The sequence below is a fragment of the Xenopus tropicalis genome, chromosome 3 (assembly GCF_000004195.4).
Source record: "Xenopus tropicalis strain Nigerian chromosome 3, UCB_Xtro_10.0, whole genome shotgun sequence".
NCBI classification, from domain to species: Eukaryota; Metazoa; Chordata; class Amphibia; order Anura; family Pipidae; genus Xenopus; species Xenopus tropicalis.
Window position 1 is genome coordinate 65,420,351 of NC_030679.2, and position 26,187 is coordinate 65,446,537.

General features: G+C 37.0%; 1 protein-coding gene across 19 annotated transcripts in view; it reads right to left on the reverse strand.

Annotated features, from left to right (window-relative positions):
• The window catches only part of nrcam (neuronal cell adhesion molecule), a 123,425-nt gene that overhangs the window by 67,190 nt on the left and 30,048 nt on the right, over positions 1 to 26,187 (reverse strand). For 5 of the 19 annotated variants that reach the window (XM_012958699.3, XM_012958696.3, XM_018091975.2 and 2 more), the window contains exons 1-2: positions 12,468 to 12,850; positions 4,341 to 4,397 (exon numbers count right to left, since the gene is read on the reverse strand). The gene's annotated coding sequence lies outside the window, so the exon portion shown is untranslated. 19 annotated transcript variants of the gene reach the window in all.

Here is a 26,187-nt window from a genome sequence, read left to right on the forward strand (position 1 = left end):
TTGAAACATGATGCAAATCATACCCATTACCATTAGTTTTTGTTTGCTCAATGGCTTATTAATGTACTGTATATAACATAACATATAGAATTCTAACTAATGGTATGTAAGCAAATGAAATATCAAAACATGGAAATAAATGAGTAAAAATCTCTCATTCCCTGAATTTCCATATATTGGGGTGCTCTGGACACTTTTTAAATAACAGACATTTTTCATGCCCCTGAATTCAAATAGCACAACCCTTCATTAAGTTTGTCATAAAAAATATTTCCTTTGGTATAATTTTTTGCTGGTATCATTTTTTTCCTGTGCACTGTATGAGAATGTAACACATGCACGAGCCCATAAAAGTAATGTTTAATATACAATTTTACATTTTCATAAACATCTGAACCATGTTATATGCCCTGGTATATAGAGTTTTCGTAAAAGAAAAGAATTATAACTGTAGAAAGTAAAATCTAAGATCTGAATAGCTGGCACAATGAGAAACAGTTGAAGTTAGGCAACAATACAAAGAGGAGGCTTAATCATTCCCGCTTAGCTATCTGCACTTGTCATGAAAGCATTGAGTGGGCAGGGCACAGAATCAAAAGCACAGCATTCTCTGTGAAAAGACAACTATGGGAACTTAATTTGGGAAATGGTCATTTCCCACCTCGGGCCTCTATAAATGGCTGCCTTTAAACATCTGCATTACAATAGTAGGCCTGTACCAGTAGCATCATCACTCATTAGAATTCCAGTAAGTACACTGATTAACTTTGGGGCTAGCAGTATAATCAGCAACTACCTGCTCTGTCATGCAGAAATAACTAGCTATTGTTATCAACACAAGAACGTTTAGCTGTGTTGAGAAAAATGTGAGCCATCAGTCGTAACCTTACTTATCTATCCTGCCTATATGTTCTCAGAAATCTCTTACAATGTCATTAAACAAAACCAGGCCTTCTCCTGCTGTGCAAAAGCATGATACTTCAATGAAACTCTTATGAAGGTTATATCTTACAAAGAAATGAGCCTGAAGTTACAAATGTTTTACAGAGTTGAAATAAAATACAGAAATGTTTGCAAAATGCATACAGAGTACACAGCACATATAATGCTTGATAGCACCCAACACACTTCTAAACAGCAGCAAGACATGTAATATATAATTATTATATTTCAAACAGGATTTATACAGCAATGTATTACTCCTGCTGGTTGTCTTGTACTTTGTTAAATACTCCCTTTCCCTTTTTTAAATCTTTTGAATAGTATATTTACACGTCTTTTGAGATCTCTACTCTGTTATCCCCATGGTAACTTAATACCAAGGATTCTGCTCTCCTTATAAGAGTTTATCTACCATGGTAACCTCTATGGATGTCTTGTAAATGTTATTTCTGTCTTAAGATTATTTCTCATTTGAACATCTGTGTACCTGTATGCTACTCAGCAGGTTCATTAACCACTAACTTGTTTAGTATTGGATAGCCTTTTAGAATGGGTCTAGCACAATGCAATTTTCAAGCAAAGTACATTAATAAAAAAAAAAAATTTGGGCACTTCCTGTAGTGACCAAATTTGCATTAGAACAGTTGACAGTTATTCAGTAATTGCACAAAACTGTTACCTTACACTTCTTTCCAAAGTATTGAAATGCCCATTGAGCACAAAAAGTGCAAATAACCCCAACAACGCAAAATGATGTCCCTCCCCCAAACTGTGACCCCATAGTACAGCTTACTACACGCAAACTAGTAAATGTTCCTATACAAAGGAAAAGCTATGGGAGAAGACTAGAGAACAGTGATTTAAAATAATTATGTAATTGTACAACAGATATTTAGCATGGGAGGCATGCACATACAGGTATACTGGATGGAGGATCTCCTGTGCAATTCATTTCAACTTTTAAAGATAGATAAATATGTTGCTTCCAAGACATGGCATGTAACTGATGCTTTGTTTTGATATCCTGTTTGTTGCAGATGCAGTTCTATTTGGTATAATCAAAAACATTGTTTAAGGTTCTGCTCAGATGGAAGTATTTTCTATTTCCATATAATACATTTAAACAGAATGATGTCATTAAGTGGGTGGGTCCTTTTATTAAGAGCCTACAGACATCTAGATTAAATTAATAATCACAATGGGTGGTTCAAGCCTTTGGGCAAAACATTCAAAGCATTTTCAGTAAATACAAAATATTTCATTTCAAATTTGGTAGATTATTGTTAGTTAGCATTAGATGTAGTCACTCCATGTAGCAGTATCCCTATTTTATGAAGCCGTTATTCAGGTTTCCCTGCAAAATATGGTTTAACTTGATGGATATGTATGGTTTTTTTTTTAACTTCATCTGATATATTACTGTCTATTTAATTATTTTCTAACTGAATAACTAGCAATAAAATATATAAAAAAAAAAATATAGTATGCAAGTTACTATTTGCAACATGATATTATTTTATCAGAAATACAGGTAAACATTTACTTGTTAAGCAGCTTCAATGAATGATCACCTAATCATGCTTATCCGCAGAACCAGAAATGAAACATATTTAGTATATTTCATTTTTTCATTGTTAGTACAGTGCTTTAAAGATCCAAACATTTGCAAATGTACAAATCGACAACCGATAAATACAGGGAAAAAATCAGATTTAAAAACTCAGACTGTGACTCACAGTGATGGGGATTTTGTGCACGTAGCCATTGGTTATCATCTTGGCAAAACCAAGGAGCCAGTATTTTAAGGAGATACTTGCCAATATACACAACAATTTTCAAAGGACCCACACTCCAATTTGCAGTTAAACAAATAATTTTTATTTAGTGCATCTGTACATCCTGTCTGTGCAGATGCACTAAATAAAAATGATTTGTTTAACTGCAAATTGGATTGTGGGTCCTTTGAAAAAAATTATACATATACAACAATACACTTTTACATTCCCTGCAGAGGAATGCATTGGAGTCACTGTAGTCATTAAGCATCAAAGGATATTACTGTTTAGGCATGTTCAGAATCCAAATAAACTCTTTTAATTTGGTCATACACATCACAAATAAATATTATATCCTTCCAGACACTAATCTGTAGTAACAATCTTTATTATATAGAAGTATATCTGCTTGAAGACTAAATATGCATTTCTTACTTGAAACGTTGAATAGTATAATGTACAGAACACACAAATAACTGACATCAAGAAATATCTTCATCCCACGCCAATGAGCAATAATAGACATCTTCTTGTTTAAAGGGTGGTTTACAGTGAGAAGCACTGTGTTCCAAGGCTCAGAATGCTCCCCTCCCTGCTCATGCCTTCCAGTAGCTCTGAGATAGCTATGGACAGATAGCAGGCCTGTGTCTCTTTTCTCCGGAGCAGAGTAAAGAACAAAGCCACTGTAGCTTGCAGGCAGACTTTGTAATCTCAACTATGAGGCAGACACGATAATTTAAAGATGTTTTAGTCTCAGTATAACAAGACGTAGTTCCTTAGTTTAATTCTTACTTCACAGAAACCATGGCATCATCTTTTTTATAGATGATATCTAAGAGGTTAGTGTACATACAAGTATTTGTCGGGTTCAAAATGCAAGATAGCATACAAGATATATTATAGAACCCAAAATAAAAAAGGCAGTACTACTTATCATGTACCATGCAATCAAGCAGTACATAGAGTGTCATCAGGAAATTCACAGCAACTGGTGCTGTTATTATTCAACTGGTGCTTTTAATGTCATCTGCAGATGTGTTCTTCTTTTATGCATTAGTTGACTAGGATACATTCCCATATCATTCTGTCATGTAAAAATACTTACACAACACTGCACAATGTTCACTTTAGGAAGATGCTAAAAACAGACAAAACTAACATCCAGGTGTTAGAAATGCCTATAAAAACACCACATTATGATTTTCATGGTGTGAATAGTTCATATATTTTTATGTGACCCACAAATCCACAAGCTGTGTCTTTATTACATTCCTAGACACTACCTCACTGCCTTCTTTTAAAGCTGCCAGAGCACCACAAAGCATTCACATGAGCAGCGAGGAAAAGCTGCAAGACTCTGACCCACTGCTCTTTGGTTTTGAATAGCTTTCTCCAGTTTGATCACTCTGAGTCCATCTCATTGCTTTGACATATAGTAAATGTGTCAATATGAAATTCACAATCCTGCTCTTTACGGTTTACATTTTTGTAGATTTGAAAATATATCCTCTATTGTTTCTAATATGATGTAGCACACTGCTAATCCAATATGATAAGTATCTTGGAGCTTGGGAGATTTGCTGGACCATTACATACAGGAAGGATAACTGACAAACAACGTACCTGCCAGCATCCAGAATTTCTGCTTGGGATTCCTTATGTTTTGTGCCTTTTGGAATCCTAAACAAAGCAATAAAATAACAGGGCCTGTTAGACAACAGTACATTTTGAACATCATATTTCAAAACATTGTCCAGACGGAGTACCAACAGATATCTTGCAAGATACATTTCCAAATCAAATTACTGAGGGCTAAAGCCCAACATGCAGGCATGGCCATTATACTGTATCTTTGGCAGGCAACTCTGCAGTCTACAGAATTTCATGTTGAATTTTCATGAATGAAGACCCATCAGAATCCTATATAGTTGGCACAACATTCCTCTTCTAATGCAATAGCCAACACAACACTACAAGCTTATTGTATGAATGTATCTTTTTACATAACATATTATCTGGATCTGTATTTGACATCCCTCTTGTGCCAGAAATTCTTTGCTGCCTGACTTTGTCCCATTGAATTCAATGATGTTATGCCAGAACTGGAGTCATGTAAAATACTGGCTTCATTTTAGGCATTATTTTGGCATTACATCTTTACAGACAATCAGATTAGATCTGTAATGGATTAGCTCTGAGATTGGAACACCTATATAAGGACAAAAATTAATGCTTCATAGCTTTAGAGGTTTTTAGGCTTTTTGTGATGATTACATTTCTGTGACAATATAAAAAAAGTTATAGTTTTAGTATTCTTTTTTCATTTGTGCTTTTCCAATTTGGATCTTTTAATAAATGACTAAACATCCATGTTTGGGATTCGGCAATGGAATCGTTAAAGAGAATCACACACTGTGTGCATGGTTAAAAATGTTCACATTACATGTTTATGCGAAGAATAGTCACATCAATTTAAGGATTCGGATTCGATTTGGCCAGGCATGTAGATTCCCCCGAATTCTGCTGAATCCCTAGTTTAGCTTTGGATTCAAAAACCTCTAAAACCACAAAAATGAATGGTGATAAATGGGCCTGTCCAAGTGTTCACCATGCTTCCTTTACTGCAAAGCACCTGTAAAATGTCTCAATAAAAAACAGTACCTGTAAAGAAACAAATTATAGTGTTCTGTTCAAACCTAAATAGTCAAAAATAGCCTAAATAGTCACAATTCTAGCAGTCAGTGCACAAGTAAATAGCTTTATCCTAACATACACCAGAGAGTCACAGAGCTAAACCCATTAAGAATTTAAAATAAGAAGCTTGTAGTGATGTCCAGAGGCAAAGTACGTCTCATGGGAGAACATATATTCAAAGGAGAAGAATGAAGAAAATCCCCTCTAATTCTCTAACAGGATTGTTACAACAATATATGTAAGGCTATTCACTCTATGTAATTTCACATTGCTGATATTTTTTACATATGTCTACAACAAAAAAATGTTTTTTGTATTACTGATATAGTCTGGAAATAATCGGTTCCCATGACCTCTATATGTGGAAATACCAATGATAAAAGTTGCAGCTGGTGTATCTTATAGAAATTTGTTTTTTTTAAGGCCATATCAAAACTTGGAGAGAGAGTCTGATGTAGTAAAGTGATGAAAAGAGATCACACATCAACACAATGAGGGAATGGTAAGGAGATACTGTTTGGCTGAAAAATCTACAAAGGCTCGGAATGCTGAAAATAGGATTTTGAAAGGAATCCTGTAGGATTATTTTTAAAACTCATTTATTGATTTAGCACAGAACATTAGAAGGAAGATAAGAGTTCTTACAAGTAATGTTGCTCTACTAAGGTCAGGAGAGTTACAGCAAGTACAGAACAACTACCAGCTATGGTCAGGATCTCTAATTGCTGGTGTTTTTTCCAAAAGGCTCATGGGAATACTATCCTGGGCAAGAATAGTAAATCAGTCAGAATTTTAGTGCATTCTACAGCAGAGCTGTAAATACTCATTTAAAGGATACTGCAATGGCACCATGTATTTCTTACTTTATTTTGCTTTAGAAAATTGTATCTACAAATCAAAGCTGAAAACTAAGTAGTAATGGAGTTCAACTCAAAGCTGGTAAAAAAAACAGATCCAGATGGATTCAATGTAACGCAGATAAATATGTTCAACAGGGTTAAATAGACTGAGTAATGCTATATTGGAACCTCTTAAACCATTTTATAGGCCAGTAGTATTCCAGTAATATAAAAAAAATGATGAGTTGTACTTAAACATTCAAGAAATAATTTAGAATTTAGAAAAGAGTATGTTGAAGAGAAGTACAAATATGGTGAAATTAATAGTATAATTAAAATGAAAAACAATATCTTCAATTAGTAAACAGCATTTTACAAGGGGCAGGGCTTCAAACAGAAGGAAAACTAAGGAACAACCCAAGCACATAAACATGCAAATATATTCATTCAAACTGAAGTAAAATGACAAAATTACCCAGCTTTCTAAGCTAAAACATGTGACTGGTGTAAAGGAGAAGGAAAGGTAAAATTCACTGGGGGGTGCAAATATTAGGCCCCCATTGATTGTAATCGCTTACCCTTTAACCCAGGTGGGTGCACCTGTCAGGAGAAAACCACACCAGCCCAGGGTAGCTGCGATTCTCCCTTCTATCTTCATGTGCAGCAGAGTGAAAAAGGCGGCTTTTTAAGTTTGGCGTTTCACTATACTGCGCATGCAAAAGCGGCACATAGAAAGAAGAGGAAAGAGGATCGCTGGCTCCCAGCTTCCCCAGGCTGGTACAGTTTTTACCTAAAGGGTAAAAGGTAAGCAAGTACAATCACTGGGGGATGCCTAACATTTGGCACTCCCCCCAGTGATTTTTTACTTTTCTTCTCCTTTAAGCAATTAACTCAGTATTTGGCTACTAAAAGTGTATCAAGGCACAGGGCTACAGCTAGAGCAGGGGGAACGCCCAGATGGAACACCTAGCCATCTAATCAATCCCAGGCCTTTTACTAAGGTGCCAGCTCTGCCAAATTCTCTCAGCTCTACTTTCTTCTGCATGGGTTTTTTTTTCTAAAGGGCCACCTGCCTTCCAACAGCCACTCTGCACTCACAACTTACATTTCCATATTGATTGGCAGCTGGGAGTGAATGAACAGACACATGCAGCATGCTAACTGCCATTAGCCAATTAGGAACAATGACAATGTAACTACTTTTTGATTGTCTTTAACTGATTGCTCAAGTTCCTATAGCACTTAAAGTATTCCAAGCCCTGTCCTACATAACACTCTAAGGGCTGTGGCACATGGGGAGATTAGTCGCCCGCGACAAAACTCCCTGTTCGCGGGCGACTAATCTCCCCGAGTTGCCTTCCCCTGCCATCCCACCGGCGAAAATGTAAGTCGCCGGTGGGATGGCACATGCGGCGGCGCGATTTCGGGAGATCGCCGAAAAAGCGCCCGCCGCTTACGAGCGCTCAATTTGAAAAAGTCGCCACAAGATACGATCGCATCGTAATGGCTACGAAAAACTCGTGTTTTTTTTGCGCAAATCGTATTGGTAACGAAAAAGTTGCGCCAATTTCCGAAAAAAAAATTTCCGCAAAAAATACGAAAAAGTCGCAAAATGTTCGTTTTCCAATCGGAATTTTTCCAATTCGGATTCGTGGGTTAGTAAATGTGCCCCTTAGGGTGTAGTTTTTAATCCCTAAACTTTATCTGCCAACTTTTCTCTAAATTATATACACACCCATTAAGGCTCAATTACAAATGTAAGCACAAGTGCAAAGTGCAATATTGCTTGTTACTCTGCATTAATTAAAACAACATCCACCTACATCTATACACAATGCTCTGTATTAGTGCCTTAAGGTGCCCATACACCTTCAGATTCGCTCGCTTGGCGTTGTTGGCAAGCGGATCTTCTCCCAATATCCCCTTCCTACGGGTGGGCGATATTGGGAGAATCCAGACTAATTCGATTGTTTGGCCCTGGGGCCAAATGATCGAATTATAACGATGGGTACAGAAAAAGTCGGTCCGGGGACCGCATTGGCTCGTTGACCGACTTTTCCTATACCCATCGTTATAATTCGATCATTTGGCCCCAGGGCCAAACAAGCGGATCTTCTCCCAATATCCCCTACCTACGGGTGGGCGATATCAGAATCCAGGCTAATTCGATCGTTTGGCCCTGGATATAACGACGGGTATAGGAAAAGTCAGGTCGTTGATGCTGTCCCCGGAACGACTTTTCCGATACCCGTATGGGTGGGGGATATCGGGAGAAGATCCACTCGCTTGGCGACAACGCCGACTAGATTTTTTAACCTGCCCGATCGAGATCTGGACGATTTCAGGCCAGATATCGATTGGGCAGGCCCGTCGGTAGTGCCCATACACGGGCCAATTAGCTGCCGAATCGGTCTAAGGGACTGATATCGGCAGCTAGAATTGGCCCGTGTATGGGGACCTTTAGTTGCTTACACTTTTCTGAACAAGGGCATATACACACTCATGGCAGCAAAATGTAAATGTGTCTTGGTCATTTACCACCCTGGATCATGCAAGCTGCAGCGTGCATGACTTTGTGGAAACCTGCTATTCTGGAACCCTGATAAATATTGCATTGTGGGTAAAACATGCTTGATTGCTGCCAAATTCAGCACTTTGCAATTGCTTTATTCCTGCAATGTATAATTGACATGATATTATGCCATCAGTAAAAAGACATGACTTCAAATCCCATTATTAAATCAATACAAATGTTAAAGAAGACCACATACAGCAGTGATTCTCGGAATAGTTCCTGTGCAAGTTATCATTTATTAATAAGTACTCCCAGCATGCTATTTTTCATTTATATATCTTCCATAAACAGAGAGTTTCCCTAGCCCCATTTACTTGAAAACATTTTTTCTATAGGGTATAGCATCAAAGGCTTTTACAGAATTAATGAGATTTATTTAGCATTAAAGACCTGGGGCCTGATTCACTAAAGTTTATCGCATGCTTTTTTGCGGTAAAAAAGACGCGACAATTAGCGCGTGATTCGCTACAGCATTACCGCATGCGATAAGTCGCATTTTCACATGCGGTATTTCTCGCGCTAGTTTTACCGCATACGTTCATTTCCGTGCTGAAAAGAATATGTTCGCATGATTCACTATAACTTTTGCGCGCTAAATATCGCATTCGGCTATGCGAAAATTAACACCTACTACAGGCAGGCGAAAAATTATACAAAAGTACAGTAAATTATTTTTTGCAATAAAATATGGACTTACAGTGTTATTTATTCAAGTATGTGTTTCCCCTAGAGTGACGCAGCTGCCAGTTTGCAGGGAAATTGTCATTTTTAATACAGTAATTTTCTGCAAGTATTGGCGTGTATGGCTAACATGGCATGCGTTCATTTGCGCGACTATTTATATTTGGCTACAAGTGATGAAATGTTTCGCCAGGCATGGATTCGCAGCGAATTTTTGGACGTGCGTTGAATTTTTTTGCGGCGGATTTTTTAATGCGTTTCGCAAAACAATCCGCCAAGGGCGAAACGCCTGAAAAAATTTGCCACGCAAAAATTCACCGCACATACAAAAATGTATACAAGCGTCAAAAAATAATAGTCACAACAACAATTTTTTTGCCCGCACAACATTTTTGCCGTTTCGTGGATCTTTCGAAAGATTTGCTAATTTTCACTAAAGATAACCAGAACACATTTGCTCATCACTAGTGGCTACTATTTATAAGCATCTACTATTTATATGATACCATTTATATGCTACCATTTATATGTGGCTAATATTTATATACACCATTTATATGCGGCGACAATTTTTATATACTATTTCTAAGCTACCATTCATATGCGGTGACTATTCGCGGGCGTAATTTAGCACATGTACCAGCAAATACCGCATTGAAATAGTCTTCGCGAGTTAAATAACGCATGCAATATCGCGCGTAAAAAGCGCAAGTATGCTTATAGTGAATCGTGCGAAAAATCGCCAAAATTAAGGCGCGGTAAAAATAGCGCACGTTAAATCGCACTTTAGTGAATCAGGCCCTTAGTTTTAATTACAAATGTATCTGTGTATTGCTGTGGCTAGATCATGTATAGTCATTGTTTCTTATACAAGACTACTAGCTATACACAAAGCTTAGTAAGGGGTTATAAATTAGTCGCTGTCCTTAAGAGCTTACACGCTAATGTTAGTGCAGGTAGATGAAGTCGCATGTCTTTATCAGATATCAAACCTATGTCTCTCTGAGATGACACAGCAGATATTCCTTAATGGTAAATGTCATGTTTACCAGGTATTTATTGGATCTGACTTTGATAATTTACTAATGTGGCCTGTTAGTACCTGCTTATATAGGGGTGTTTTGTCTACTGCCATCCAAGGTGGTAGATGCTGCGTGAGACAAATTTCTCATGGCAAAAACACCTGTGCTTATTCCTTACATCAGATTTGCATTTATGTGTTTGAGATAAATGACACACATGGTATGGTACATATTATACTCTGTACTGCTATACACACACTGTACCCATTTATTCAAATACAAAAAAATCATCAGCATCCTTAAACCTTATTACATCTTTCAACACAGCAACAGGGATTAGCGCAGAAATATAATTTTAATATGCCCTGCACCTATGTCTAGCAAAAACTGTCTTGATCATATCTGGATCTAAGCTCTGAGTTGAACTTCCATGTTCCAGATCTTTAATTTTAATTTTCAGGTCTATGCTTTAAATGAGACCCTATACCGCTACTGTAAAATGCTTCAATAACAAACAGGCTTACTGTCTACTGACAGCCTAGCAGCTGTCCCTCTTGGATAGTTTTCCCATCAGCGTGCAGCAGAAGCATGAGCTCTCATTGTTTTGGCCACTGCTAGAGGCAGCAACACATTTGATGAGCTTACTAGAATGCAATAGCACAGCAATTTGTACTGTCAAGGCCATGACATATAGAGCAATTTCGAGTGTTTGCCAGTGACATTTTTTTACTATTCCAAACAGACAGGGCTGACATTACCCTCCTTTGCCCTCTATAAGAGCTATTTTGAGCACTTGTTTGGTAATTATCACTAATTTAAAAGATTCTGGCCTGCATGTTTGGGCTACTAAAAAAACACAGTGGGCAAAATGCCTACATTTCTATGGGTGCCATTTCCCAAAAAAGTAGAAAACCCTACTTTTTACTGGAGACTGATCTGCTGCAAGTTTGCAGAAATTTCAAGAATAACAGAAAAATCATCCCAAATACTTTTGTGCATATTGCTAGGTACTCGACAGCTGTTTCACATCAGACAAACAGAATATACAATATCAGAAGTAAGGAAAGTAAAACCAATTCTACAGACAACAAGCCAGTAGAGCACCTTTCTGTCTAATCACTTTCTAAAAACTTTCATGGCAGTGATAATCTAACTTCGTACAAAATGAAACAAGGGAAAATGTATATTGCCATGCAGATATGTTCCAGTTTTACCCAGTAGCAGCAGTACCCTAACTAAGTACACATACAAAGGCATAGGGTCAATGTGAATAGAGGTCTTTTCTCCCTGGTGTCACTATGGCATGATGGATTATACCAGACCGAGCAGTCTTCTTTACATTTTGCTACTGGAGCTTTCATAGCCAAAGTCCTATTGTTTCTATCATAAAGGAACATTTTCAAGCACTTTGTAAATGAGCAGAGAATTGCAGAGAGGGAGGAATGAAGTGTGAAAGTAAATGTCTATAGAGAGGCTGAGCACTTGTGCAAGTATGTGTAAACACAGAGCAAAGCAAGCATACTGATGTGCCAGCAATCATAAAAATACTTCTAAAGAACTTTCAATTTCTTTAGGCACACAATTCATCATTATTTCTAGCCATAAACTCAGTTAGCACTCAGAAACAGTAACATAGATTTAAGAAACCAATCTGTCTTTATGATAGATATCACACATTTAGCAAATGTATAAGGCAAGTAAAAAGAAATAAATTTGGTGAAGGAGAATGTTCAGGAAAGGTCAGACCACAGATCTGCCGCAGACACTACTGGCACTTGTGGTTAGTACTGAAATATTTTTAGCATACAAAAAATGCCGAAATTGCAACTCCAACTGAAACTACAAAAAAGAGAACAAACTTTTACACAAATCAACTGCACTAATGTGTGTTGTAAACATAACAGGGGTTAAGCATATAAATAAGCAAGGAGGTAATTACCATGTAAGTGGTGGTCATTCCTTTCCAGTCTGTTTAAAAGCTGGAAATTTGATGAAACGGGTCTCTTGTAATCCTGCTGACAAGACTGTTGCTGATCCCTGCTGCTGCCCGAGTGTGTGCGAGAACATACACAAAAAGAAGGGTTCCAGCAGCCAATCAAGATGCATGTGGACCTCCCAGGCTTTTCAGCCTGATCATCACAGGTTCCACGGCAATACAATAGCCAGCAATGCTTTCCCGGCCCCTCTGGTAACAAAACAGTTCATTGTACGGCAAGATGCAATGTCTGTTTTTATTGTATCTTTAAAGATTTTAGCCAGCATTTGAAGGGGTTTTTGGAATGAGCAAAGAAAAAAAAATAATAATAAATGACATATACAGTATATAGACTCATTCATTGAAGAATTCCCCCCTAAGCAAAAATATTGTGCACAGTGACCTGGTTGTCTCAGCTATTCTCGTAGCTCTTGGAAGAAAGGAAACTAACAAGATATGCCCAGGCTGCAACTGACAGATGCATGCTGACCCTCCCTCAGCATACAGACCCATGAACACTATGCACACACTAAGCAGCAACCAGTTCCACACTGCAAACAGAGTATAGAATTCCTTTCTCTAATACAGAACACAGAAAATAAAATTATAAAATGTTTTCCTCTGCTAAAACTTAAGTTGTGTAGAAAAGTTCATAGCCTTAAAAATATTTTTTTGGTTGCAAAAAATCTATGCTTTGTGGAACATTTTTGAAATTTGACTTCAGTCTGTGCCTTGATGGAGTTTCACGTCTAATATCCCCACCACAGGAACATACATGCTGAAGTCCATTTTATAAGAGCACATTTACATGCCAGTCCCAAAAGGCAATACAGATTAACAGGGGGCAAACATGCAGGGGCTTTTCTATTTGCCAGGTAGACCTGCAGACCAAACAATGCAACATATCCCATAGAGACTGTAAGCTCTCTGTAAGCAGGGCAGAGACCTCCTTCCTACTGTGTCTCATACCACATGGCACTTATTCCCTGTGTATTTATACTTATTTATTGTATTTATTATAATATGTGCCTTCCCTGTGTGTAATTTTGTAAACTGTAAGACTGTATCCTTGTAGCAGTTGATACATACAGTACATACATTTATGGCAACTTTTCTCTGGTTTTGTTCAACCACCCAAATGACTGTAAGCTGTGGCTCCGCTTCACTTCCTTTTGGCTAACCAAATATAGTGCTTCTGCATGCAGCACTGTACACAAGTAAATACAAAGTTGCATTAAAGAAAGAGCTTAGTGACAGAGAGACAAGAGAAATAGGTCCCTGCCCCATAGTATTAACAATCATACAATATAGTCAGCATATGACTGATCTAGCCACTATTACACAAAACTGTAGGTTGACCATTGTTTTGTTTCTGCTAGCTTCTATAAAAATATTACAAGCTCAGCCAACAATTTTAATGTAATAGTGTGTGGGCATAACATGAGTGCTTTTGTGATCAATGTTCAATCAAGGCCAGTTCAGATATCTGGGGCTGAGTGCAAAGTCTAATGAGGTCAACATCAGTAAATGTGTGTGTGAGAAGTCTGCAACCAACACAATTTTTACTGAAACCTAGGGTGATCTGGTTGGTGACTAGAGGGCAGAACAGGCCAAATGAACTTAGGGGTAATTTACTAATGCTAATGCTTAGTGCTCATTCAGAAAGAACTTATATTAGGGTCTGGCTGCACTCTGCACATCACAGCATCTGAATGATGTGTAAGTTAGGGCATGGTAGGGGGCAAGAGGATGCCTACCTGCCACCCGCCTCTCACCCTCATGAATGCAGAGCTACCTAACATATGCACTGCTTTATTCATGGGGAGGTTCCAGATCTCTGTGCTGTGTTTTGGAGTGCAGAGACCTGCAGTAATTCATTAAACATGCAGGGCATGAGGTAATGTGCAAAAACAACATCTGCATCCATTTTTTGCACTTTGAAAATGACCTTTCATATCCTTATGCATATGGCCAGCTTAAGTGTTGCTTAAGTCTTTACTCTGGATGGTCACAACTGTACTTATCAGCTCCCACAATTATTCTGTGTTATAATCTGAAAGGAGGTATGGCTTTATATTTGGTGTATAATTAATATGGCAGGACAAGGAACAGTAGTGACAACAACCTAAATTAGACAGAGGCTTATTTCAGTATTCCCTGTACTATATACAATAAAGTAAGCTTCTGTGCTACCATGAAATTGCCCTGATAAATTTATTTACAGGTGTAGGATTGGTTATCCCGTAAACCCATTATCCTAAAAGCTCTGAATTATGTAATGGCCATCTCCCATAAACTCAATTTTAATCAAATAATTTAAATTTTCAGTACCAGATTCAGTACCTTGTACTTGATCCCAACTAAGATATAATTAATCCTTATTTGAAGCAAAATTATGTTTTGGGGTTTTTTAGTAGACTTAAAGTATGGAGACCCAAATTATGGAAAGATCCCTTATCAGGAACCTGTACAGCACTGGGGAATCCCTATGCTGGTAAAAGGTTTAACATATCTCCCTTAAGGATTATTAGGAAACCTAAGAAGCTATCACTGTTACTGTTATTAGCAGGGGTAAACAAGACGAGTGCTATTGGAGGTGATAAGTACGGTTGTAGACCAGCAGGGCTGAGACACTGTCATCTTAGGCAAGTCTGCAAGATTAGTATGTAAACATGAAACAGCAAAAGGAAAAACCATACACACTTACTGGTACTTCTTCATTCATTTAATTTCATACATTCAAAGGAAAAATAAAAATGAAATCCTAAGTATAGTGCCACTTGGAGACTAAAAAAGAGCAAGGCATTATTTGTAGATGTTGAACCAAATAAGGTCTTACCATATTGCTGTCTTATTATTAGTAGAAGACCTTGAAGAGGAGCTCTGAAGATCTAACCAGCAAGTGTTCTGGTGTCTAATGCAGCCTTTAGTCTTTAGCTAGATGTTGACAGGTGGTTCTCTTATACCCATTGTAATGGCACAACTCGCTGAGCAAGAAATTTACAAATGCCTTCAGTTTGTCCAATTTACTAGGTACCTGGTGCCCAACTGCCCTATATACACTCTATGGCCACAGGAACTCTTTTATTTCAGAACTATTTAAAGCAAGCCCACACACTTTAGGGTTTTTGGGAATGGTCTTTCGTGTTTTCCACTCTCTGTTAAAGTTTTAATTAAATCTAATGCTATTTTCCTGAGAAAGGGAAAACATAATTCTGATTAAGGCCTTAGACCATTGATTCCACTAATCTATGTCGATTAAACTCTGGCCTCATACTTTACTTATAGTCCACGGTTCAGCCAGCTTAGCACTCAAGAATGCTGAGACATCTATGGGCCTTGTTAATGGCTCACAAACAAATTTAATGTTAATGGTTAATATTATTATATTTTTCACAAAATGATACCAATACCACAGATCTATGTGCATCTCCATTTTTTATCCTCTTTAGTATTTGCCCCTTTTTTCTTTATTGTCATTTTCTCAGTTGTCCAAAATATTCCTCTTTCCCATTTTCTCTCAGTGTATATAAAGATCACACACTAGATTCATCACCCTATCTTAGCCCTAGCTTAACATTTATTTGTAGCAGGGCCTGCTAATTAGGCTCACAACATATACATTCTAATGTGACTTCTCTTTTAATTACACATACCTGGCATGTTTGCCTTTAAGTATGGCCTCCAGAAAGTCTAGTAGTCTAGTCTCTGGGTGTTGCTAAGCTCTGATACCCTAGCCTAAAAGGCACCACTTGCACATCGTTTACATGTGCACATTAGGGACCCTCAAGAGGCACAGCAAGCATAGGGCCCCTGTTCTTAGTACCTGCCCTCCTAACGTTCCAGAATTTTGATCCAGCACTCAGTGCAGAGACCAGCAACCTTGGGTTCTCCTGCACTTGCACACCCACAGTCCTTTAAAGGTACCAGCAGGCCCTGGCCAAAATTTCATTGGCGGACCCCCAGTGCCCCAAGAAATTTGTGATAGAATCACCCTCAAGCACGTAATGCTAGCAGGTAGTGAAGAAATGGTCTGTAGACATGGTCCCCATGTGTACCACCATGGGCCAACAGCCCTTTGAGCATAAACATGACAAAATGGTGATGCCACAAGAAAAAAGGCAAAAAGATTAAAGAACCATATTTTGTAGAGCTCTTCATGTTGATTAAAATGAGGGGTCTGTCAGCTCTACAGGGTGCTTTGACAAAAGTTATATCAGATGAATGGTGTGTCAGTCATCCTCCTACACTGGTGGGCACATGCCCAAATGCTTATTTATCAAAAAGGTCATGCCTTAAAATGTATATATAAAGATGTGTATCTGTACTGTAACTTCATAGTATGACATGGCATTTCTTATTTGGCAGCTTTTTTTGCCAGTGGAAATTATTTCTGAACGCTGATTCATAGCAGCTCAAAAGATATTAAATGCTACATTTAGTTTCTATAAGTCAATTCTTTTACCCTCTGCAGAGAGCTATTTCTTATAAAACAGTAGCTACTAATTAGACATCTAATGGACTTGCCAAACTAAAATAAAATGTGTTAAATTCATGTTAATGATAGACTCTACTATATTAATTCAGATGTGCTCAATTAAAAACAACATTTTCAAAAGGTCTTCCTCTCACTAGAAGCATAGCTTATCAGGCCTCGATTTGTGGGAAGTCCACAAATGCCCAGGCCGACGGTGGTGCAATTTTAGAGGCAGCATGCCGCTCAGCCACATTTGTTTTGTTCCAGGTAATGGGCGAGCAGAAGGAAATTTGGCAAGCAAAAGAACTGACAGTGCCTGCCCATGCATGAAGGGAAATAAAACAGAGAGGTTAAAAAGCACACGGAAAATAGCATATAGAAGATAAATAAGGGGGGAAGTGATTGCTGGGAGAGTAGTAGAGAAGAGATGGAAAGTGTTATACAGATTAGGAAGGTGAAGGCATCAGAGAACAGGGTTATAGAGAACAGGAGAGAAGATGTAAACAGGAGAAACAAAAAAGAGAAAATGAATATAGAGAACACAAGAAAAGGGTGGACTAGGAAGCAGATTAAGGTATGGTGAGAGGATGATATATTAAACAATGTGGAAAAATATAGAATATGTTGGGGTTATGCTGTGTTATGAAACAATACGCAGACAGGGAGCTTTGTTTGCAGAAGCTGAATTGCCAGCTGAGAATATTCATGTGAACTATTTTTGTTTTAGGGTCCCTACAGGCCACATAATTTAGCACATCTATGCATACTGGGCTTCAAATTGTTCAGTAGAATAGAAATAGGAAAACGCCTTTGCTTTAAAATGGGTATACACGGCATCCATAACACCCCTCCACTTTTTTCAACCCAATTCAATCTAAATTCCATCAAAATCAAGTGAAGTGAAGTTATATGTGCTTTGCTGCACTGGGCTCAGCTGAGTCAGATACAACAACCCTACAGTTACCCTGAAGTTGTGGGGAAAACCATGGTGATTGCATTTAAAATTGAAGTTTGTGCACTGCACTTGAGGTTTTGAATCTTTGCTATCAGTTGTACTGCTACTAATAATTGTATAAAATTAATCTGACTACTGTATGTAATTTTCCATTAGGTTAGCAGAAGGCTGAAAGTCAACAGACATCACATATTGTAGAAGGAAATAGCTAGTGTGTGATATTTTGGTGCAGTGCCTGCCAGATGCTTGGGTTATTACTGGATAAATACATACCTGCTATGGAAATCTCCAATATTCAAAACTCAGTACGAACAGGCACATATACAAACAGAATGCTATGAAATAGACCTTCAGTTTAACAGTAATAGCCCTGCAGCTACTGACCAGGGAGGACATGCCTAGGAAAGAAGGTGCCCTCGGTGCAGGGATGGCAGTAATAGAACTATGATCTGGAAGGAAATATATATATATATATATATGTATGTATGTATGTATGTATGTATAACTTTATTTATAAAGCACCACAAGGGTACGCAGCGCTGTACAATCTTACATATATCACAAAAGAAATAAGCAACACTGATGCCTAATAAGTCTACATTTCCAAAATTAGCTGTTGTCTATGACAATGGGTACAAAAGCACAAGAAGTTGAGGAAAAAAGTAAAATGAGTAAAAGTAACATTTCATTAAGCAGAGGAAGCAGACACCAAAGATGACTAAAAATCACCTGCATATATTTTCTTTTAATATGACCTTTTCATAGGAATTGCAGCCATTGCCTTGTACAAAGCACATAAAGATTAGATTACTATTGTTATATTTGGTGGTTTTATATTAGCATATTTATAAGGAATTAAATTCCACTTTGTGTGCAACAGTATGCATTAATACTAAAGTCTTTTGAGGAAATTAAATTAACCACAATTAGGTTAACATAATTTGCTCACTGCCTGTCATTTCCTGGCGTGCACTATAAACCTTTTAAATGTATTTCCTGAAGAACGGCCAAGAATAAGTCACTTTTAATCCAGGTAAATATTACAGAGTCCAGGTAATTGACAAATGCATGCCTCACCTACCTTTTTTTTCAATTATGTTACTGTAGGTGGAGAGCTAATGATGGGCTGCCTGTCCTGTTGGGCCCTGATCTTAACTCCCTATAGTTCATTTAATATAGCTGCCTGCACCATATATCTGTGTTTTATCAATTCCCTTTATTCAAGAACAGGGATCCCCAACCTTTTATACCCGTGAGCCACATTCAAATGGGAAAAGTGTTGGGGAGCAATACAAGCATGAAAAAATTCCTGGAGGTGCCAATAAGAGCTATAATTGGCTATTTGATAGCCCCTATGTGGATTGGCTTTACACTTGGTTTTGTGCAATCAACACTTGCCTCCAAGCCAGTAATTTAAAAATAAGCACCTGCTTTGAGGCCCCTGGGAGCAACATCCAAGTGGTTGGTGAGCAACATGTTGCTCATGAACCACTGGTTGGGGATCACTGTTCAAGAACATATATGTGTACAGCAAGTGTGGCCACTACATGTCTATACATGTACACACTATATTATTGCAATGAAAAAAGTTCTGTCACTCAAGACAAAGGTTTTATACAGGTGTACAGACCGGTGAATTACAGATAAGGGGATGATTATTACAGCTAGAGTCTAAATGACAGGGTTATCAGGGCCTCAGATAGAAGGAGCTATAATCTTCAGATTTTATGCAAGATCATTTCATTCATGCTCACTTAATAAAAAGCAACTTCTCTGGCACAAAACACAGTGTAAAGTTAACAGCAAAACTAGTAGTTGACAATTAAGAAGAAAATCTCTGAGAGTTCAGTAAATATCATAATGTGATATTTAAAACAGACGATAAGACAGCAAGAGGGTTGCATTGACAATCCAACACAATGGGCAGCACATTGAACACATTTTATAAGTGGTAAGAAACTTGTAAATAACTCATGAAAGAATAAAGTTACGTTAAAAACAAGCACACCATTGTTTTTCTTGTGAAATTCTTAATAAGTTTGATGTGTCACATGACCCTCTTCCTATTGAAAAAACAAAAGTTGGATCCAAAATGGCCGACTTCAAAATGGCCACCATGGTCACCACCCATCTTGAAAAGTTTCCCCCCTCACATATACTAATGTGCCACAAACAGGAAGTTAATATCACCAACCATTCCCATTTTATTAAGGTGTATCCATATAAATGGCCCACCCTGTAGATTGGTGTGGTTCAACTTATTACAGAGGAAAAGACAAATTATTGAATTAAGACTGAGGCATCCAACATCCCTGTGTCAAGACTGACAATATGGCATTCCTGTGTCAAGATCAGCACATCTGACATCCCTGTTTCAAGGCTGACATCCCAGCTTCCCGTGTCATGATCGACACATCAGAGTTATTAACCCCCATCTGGAAAGTGTCAGTTGGAGAGACATTACAAAAAGCATAAAAAGCACAAAAGCAAAACTCCTAGTCAGCACTAATCCATATTCTGTCTATATTTTATCTTGTACCTGTAACTAAAAATTGTGCTGATTCTAGCTAAAAATATTGCCACCGGTAAAATGTAAGATCCACAAAATCACTTTAGCAGTTAAACTCTAGGAGACTTTAGATATAGAGTAAAAGGCTTTCAGAACATTTAAGACTTCTAAAAGCATCCAAATAATGTCAACTGGATGCACTTGGAGGAAAAGCTTTTAAGAAGTAGAAGAGAAATGAATAGTCTGGATTCTATATGGGCAGTTTTTTTTTAATTTACTGCATGGTGCAATATGTCAAATACATTTCTAATAAATGGCAATTTTAGAAACCATTCCATGCGAGTTTGCAAAATAACATAGTTATGTCTGTTGTTTCATGATCTTTGCTTTGAACTCCTAATCTATATTAAAATGTAGCCACAGTTTTATAAACAAAAATCAAACAAATTTACCAAGAGAAAAAGAAATGGGCTTATAAATTGGGAACGTCTCCCTCACCCAAACTGCATCATTTGTACTATATATAACCCCTCCGTTTACCAGCACCATCATATTTTTCTATAAAGAAATAGCAGCTTTCACCCAGCAGCCATTTTCCCTCTGACACATAAACATGTTCTCCAGCAGAGTGCACAGCTGCCTACCCCTAGTTCTGGCCCTGTTGATTACTGCACATAATTCCATTCAAGCCTTCAAATAACTTGCCCCCAACAGATGTCAAACTTACTGGCCTAAAATTGCCAGGCTGAGTTTGTAATCTCTTTTTAAATATAGGAATGACATCAGCTTTCCTCCAATCCATAGGTACCATGCTAGATGAAAGCGAGTGGAAGAAAATCAGAAATAGAGGCCTGGCTAAAACTGAACTAAGCCCTCTCAGTACCAAGGGTGTATTTCACCTGGCCCTGGTTCCTTTTTCACATTACTTTTAAGTAAACCTTTATGTACCATGTCCTGCATCAACCACTGACTAGATTGAGCTGAGTCAAAAGTGCAGCTATTGGGTGGGTCTTGGAACTCTGGCACCTCTGTTGTATACACTGAGGAACTGATTAGCACATTTGCCTTTTCTGTATCAGTTTAACCATATTATACCATATATATCATATATAACCCACATCTTTTTACTATTAAAGGAGAAGGAAAGTCATTTTGTCATTTTACTGTCAATAGATTCGCCACATTAGTCCCAACTAGAACAATGTATTTATACTGCCAATTCTGCTTTGCCATACCTGAGTAAAGAAAAAAAAAAGTGTTTGTTTAAGATTGCAGCTGCCATTTTAAGTAGCTTCCTGCTGCAGCACTAGCTGTTGTAGCTCAGATCACACATTCCTAAGGGTGAGGGGAGTGAGTTTTATAAATTCTTATGGGAGGGGGGAGCAGGAGAGAGGAGAGAACTGCACAGACTCTGGCCCCAGGAATGAAGGATTTCCCTGAGAAAGGAAGTCAGATACCCAAGAACATGTTTACAAAAAAAGGAGACAAGAAATCCTGTGCTTCTTTTGATAGAGGACTCAGTGCAGTGTTTCTGTGAGTGATTATGGCTGTATTTACATAGACCTTTCTGATAAAGCTTACTTATTTTTTACATTTCCTTCTTCTTTAATATACTTTAAAAAAATGCGTTTCTGATATTCTATCTCTGCTTTCCAGATTGCTGTTTTACACTTGTTATAGTGTTTATATTCGTTAAATGCAGCTTCTGCTAAATGTTTTCCTTTCTTCCCTATTAACTTCTTTACTTTCAAATGAAGCCCCAAAAGGTGGTTCTTAATGGTTCTACATTTACTTCCTAAGGGAATAAAGATAAACAGTAATGATTATATTATTTTTAAATGAAACCCATTTCTGCTCTGTGTTTTTTTAGCAGAAAACATAATGCCCCAATCAGTGCTGTAAAGGACAGCCCTTGAGAAGTTAAAACTTGCTTTTCCAAAATTCATGGTGTTTGTTGCACCAGTGTATATTTGTTTTTTGTACCAAACATCAAATGAGATAAAATTATGGTTACCCAGGGGTTCGACGGCTTAGCGCATTTGCTATGTTTTGGGTCATTAGAGATCAGTAGAACCATTACAGCATGTTTTCTGGTTTATCAATAAATATTCAGTATTATTATTATTAAAATGTATTTATAAAGTGCCAACATATTCTGCAGCGCTGTACAATAAGTAATATATATATACATATATAGATATATATATTACAATGGGTTATTGCGCCTGGGCAAACATATTGCCTTTTATTACATATGGGGGTAAGTTTGTCTTAATAACTTAACTTGAACTTTAGTTTGCATTAGCCAATCTCTCATGAGGCCACATACTTTTCTTGCTGGTTAAGGTCACATAAAGTAAAACATTAAGTTCAATCCACAAGATTAAATTTAAGCTACAAGCCTGCAGTTAAAGTACATTCAAATGCAACAAAAATATCTTTAGAATATATGTTTGCTTAAAGCATCTCAAGAGAATACTGACATACAAAGAGTAGATAATTTCTCTGCAAAACAATATAAATAATGCAAGGTGGGAAAAAAAAAGAACAACAAAGGAAGGGAAATAACAAACCACACAGAGGACTGTTTATCTGTGTCTCACTTGGGTTCCCCAATATAAATGCCACACAAACTAAAACCCCTTTCTGTACACTGGCTATAGGTCCTCTGTTGGGCTATTGTCCTCAAATAGCTCCCTCATCCTCCAGGACAATCATTCAGTTTATCATTCAACAGTCTTTCTCAATTTTTCTCATTAAAAGTGTACATACATCAAGGCCATGTGCATTTTTATGCTTATGCTTACCTTGGTAAACTCATTTGTTTTTGTGGTTGTAGTGTTCCCGCTAGGATGATAAGAACATGTTTTAAGACTGCTGTTGTTGATTTGGTTGGCTTTGAAGGGTTTTTCAAGAATATGGAAGTTGGGGTTGACCAAGTCTTTATAGGACAATTTTTATGTACTGTTTTGACAATATGTCTATGACTACTTGTGTGCAATTGGCCTTTTAAGTTCCTGACTGATCCAGCCTGAGCATGTATACTTAGGAGCTTTGTGGATAATGGTTTTCCAGATAACAGATCCCATACCTGTATTTGTACTTTAGCAGGACAGCAACAATTCTTTTTTTATGCTGTGTTTTTTATATCACAATGCAGTGTGATGTCTGAATAGTATGACTTCTTTAAAGGACATGTGAATCCCAAAAATAAGTATTTGCCTAATAAAAGAAAACATAATTCTGAGCAATTTTCCAATATGAATTTAGTAAAAATGTTCATTGCTTTTATTTGTAACTGTAATTGCTATTGAAAGCAGCATTTGCTCCCAGTTGTTTCTTTTTACACAATGTTGCAAAGGTCAGTCTCTTCCAGCAAGATAGGTCTGTTAGTCTGCTGCCTTGTGTTACATTGTTTCAACAGTCTGAGCCACCAGAGAGGGGAATAGAAAAGGACAAACACAAAAAATTGTGTTGACTTATCATTTAATGCTTTTAATTCTTTGCTAAGCATCTCTCTTGGCATTTACAGTGCTAACTGGTGTATGCTGCTAGCAGCCAGTAAAAGGATTGGTAGAATGTTGAGCAAAAGAGAAATGAATGAAGCAATCAATCAATCAATTTGCATTATGGGGTCAGTGATGATAGCAAATAAAAATAATTTCAGGCAGCAGCTTGAAAAGAGATACAAATAACAGTAAAAAAGCAAAACATGTTAACACGTACTATATAAAAAATATTATGAAATTTTATAGCTTAAAGATACTATTTTTCAGTTTATTAGTATGATTTTTGTCTGCGATAACATTCTTTGTAACTCATATAAAAAATTTAAAAATAAAGAAAAATGAATGAAGAACGGACCCTGACACTTTGGGGCTGTATGTTATTAAACCGTTATAATAATAATAATATGAAAAAAATTACAAAAGTCATAGAAAGTCGCGGGGAGAGATGCAATGACAATTATTCAATAATTTTTTTACGGTTTGTCTGTTTTAAGTGATTTTTGATAAATTTGCCCCTAAGTGGCGGAATGAGAAAAAATACACCGTGCGTGGGGTTGGTACTTAACAGTCACAATAACATTTCCGCTCTAGACTAAACAGCCACACGAATGTACAAGGTATATATTGCAATTGTCTGTTAACTCATATAAAATAGTACGCTTTAAAAAAAATGATGAATATTTAGTAAAAAGCACATATTATTTTGATCGTTCTAGGTAAATGCACACATTCTTGGATTTATTTTTACATTCCCTCTTGACTAGAATCAACAGTACGTGCTCTGACATGTTGCCATGGAATATTTCTCCCAAAGCAAATACTAAAACCATGGAAACCAGAATAGAATGAATGGTTCCAGAGCCAAAAGATGTTCATTTAAACAGTGTCATCTTTGTCAGTTAATACTGAAAGTGTCCTCAGACATGAAAAGTTAAAAGCTGGCTAGAATACTGTTATTATTACAAATAACTAATATTCTTAATTTGCCAAGATGAAAATTTTCAATTGTTTTAGTAGCACAAGAAATCACTATCTGGGAAATATTCATAAAGCTGTATTAATAATGCACTGAATATTTTATTAAATATGTAATGACAATTTGTAATGAAACTTTGCTTTTGTGCAGGGGGTTATAACATTCTAGCATATTAAAGATATTAGCTTGAAAAAGCCGTTTTCAAAAGTAGTGTTGTTTGCCTCCACTTTTTCCATATATCTGTACATAAATTTTCCTTGGTGCTTCACTTTGTGTCATTGGTGGGGTAAAATAATGACATGAATTACAACATTCTTCTTGCTGAAATAAACAAATACCTTCATTAATACCTCAGTTATCCCTTTATAGTGTATTGTTTCAACAAACGTGTTTATTTGCACATGGACAAAATTGAACAAATAATTCCCTTCTATTTGCTTCTATTTGTGTCCATATGCACATGGCATATGGAACTGCAGGTGGAAGATAATAAAGGTTCAGGGGAATTTTGCCATGGACAAGTATGTGATTAAACTCTGGCAGGGAGAAAGCAGCTGGTTCCACCACCCCCAAGATTATTTCTGTAACCAGTATGTTTAGTGATCCTCAACATCAGCCTAAAAAAAGAAATAAAAGAAAAAAGGAAAAGAAGTCCCAAACTAAAAATCACAAACTCCCATTGTATAAGACCTACAGTATGTATAAGGATATTGTGCATTATCCTAAGCCAAGATTCTACTCAATAGGAAGCACAGTTGAAAGCTGTAACATAACCAAACTGCATATATTTTATAATGCCCAAAATAATGTTTGACATAACAGGCCAGGTTCAGTTCCATGAGAAAATGTTATGCTATGGTTTATCACGTGAAAACTTATGGGCGAGATTCATTTTGAGGTGAAAAAAACTTTTCTCCTAATTTAGGTCCAGATTTTTCCCATGGACTTCAATAGAGTTTTCATGTGATAAACCGTGAGATATGTTTTTCTTACTGAATCACATCTAGCTCTATGGGAAATTATAGAATGAATAAGAAGATAAGCTTTTCTCATCAAATTGAATCTGGTCCACTATTTGATATACAATTTGTTATTGAAGGCAAATAAAAAACATAAACCCACAGTTTTCCCAGCATTGGGTAAATATATATATATATATAATTTGTATTTCTAATGGGTTGATATACCCTCCAAATATAACAGTAATAAACATCAAAATGTAAGATCTAAATGTAGATCTACAAATAAAAATAAAACA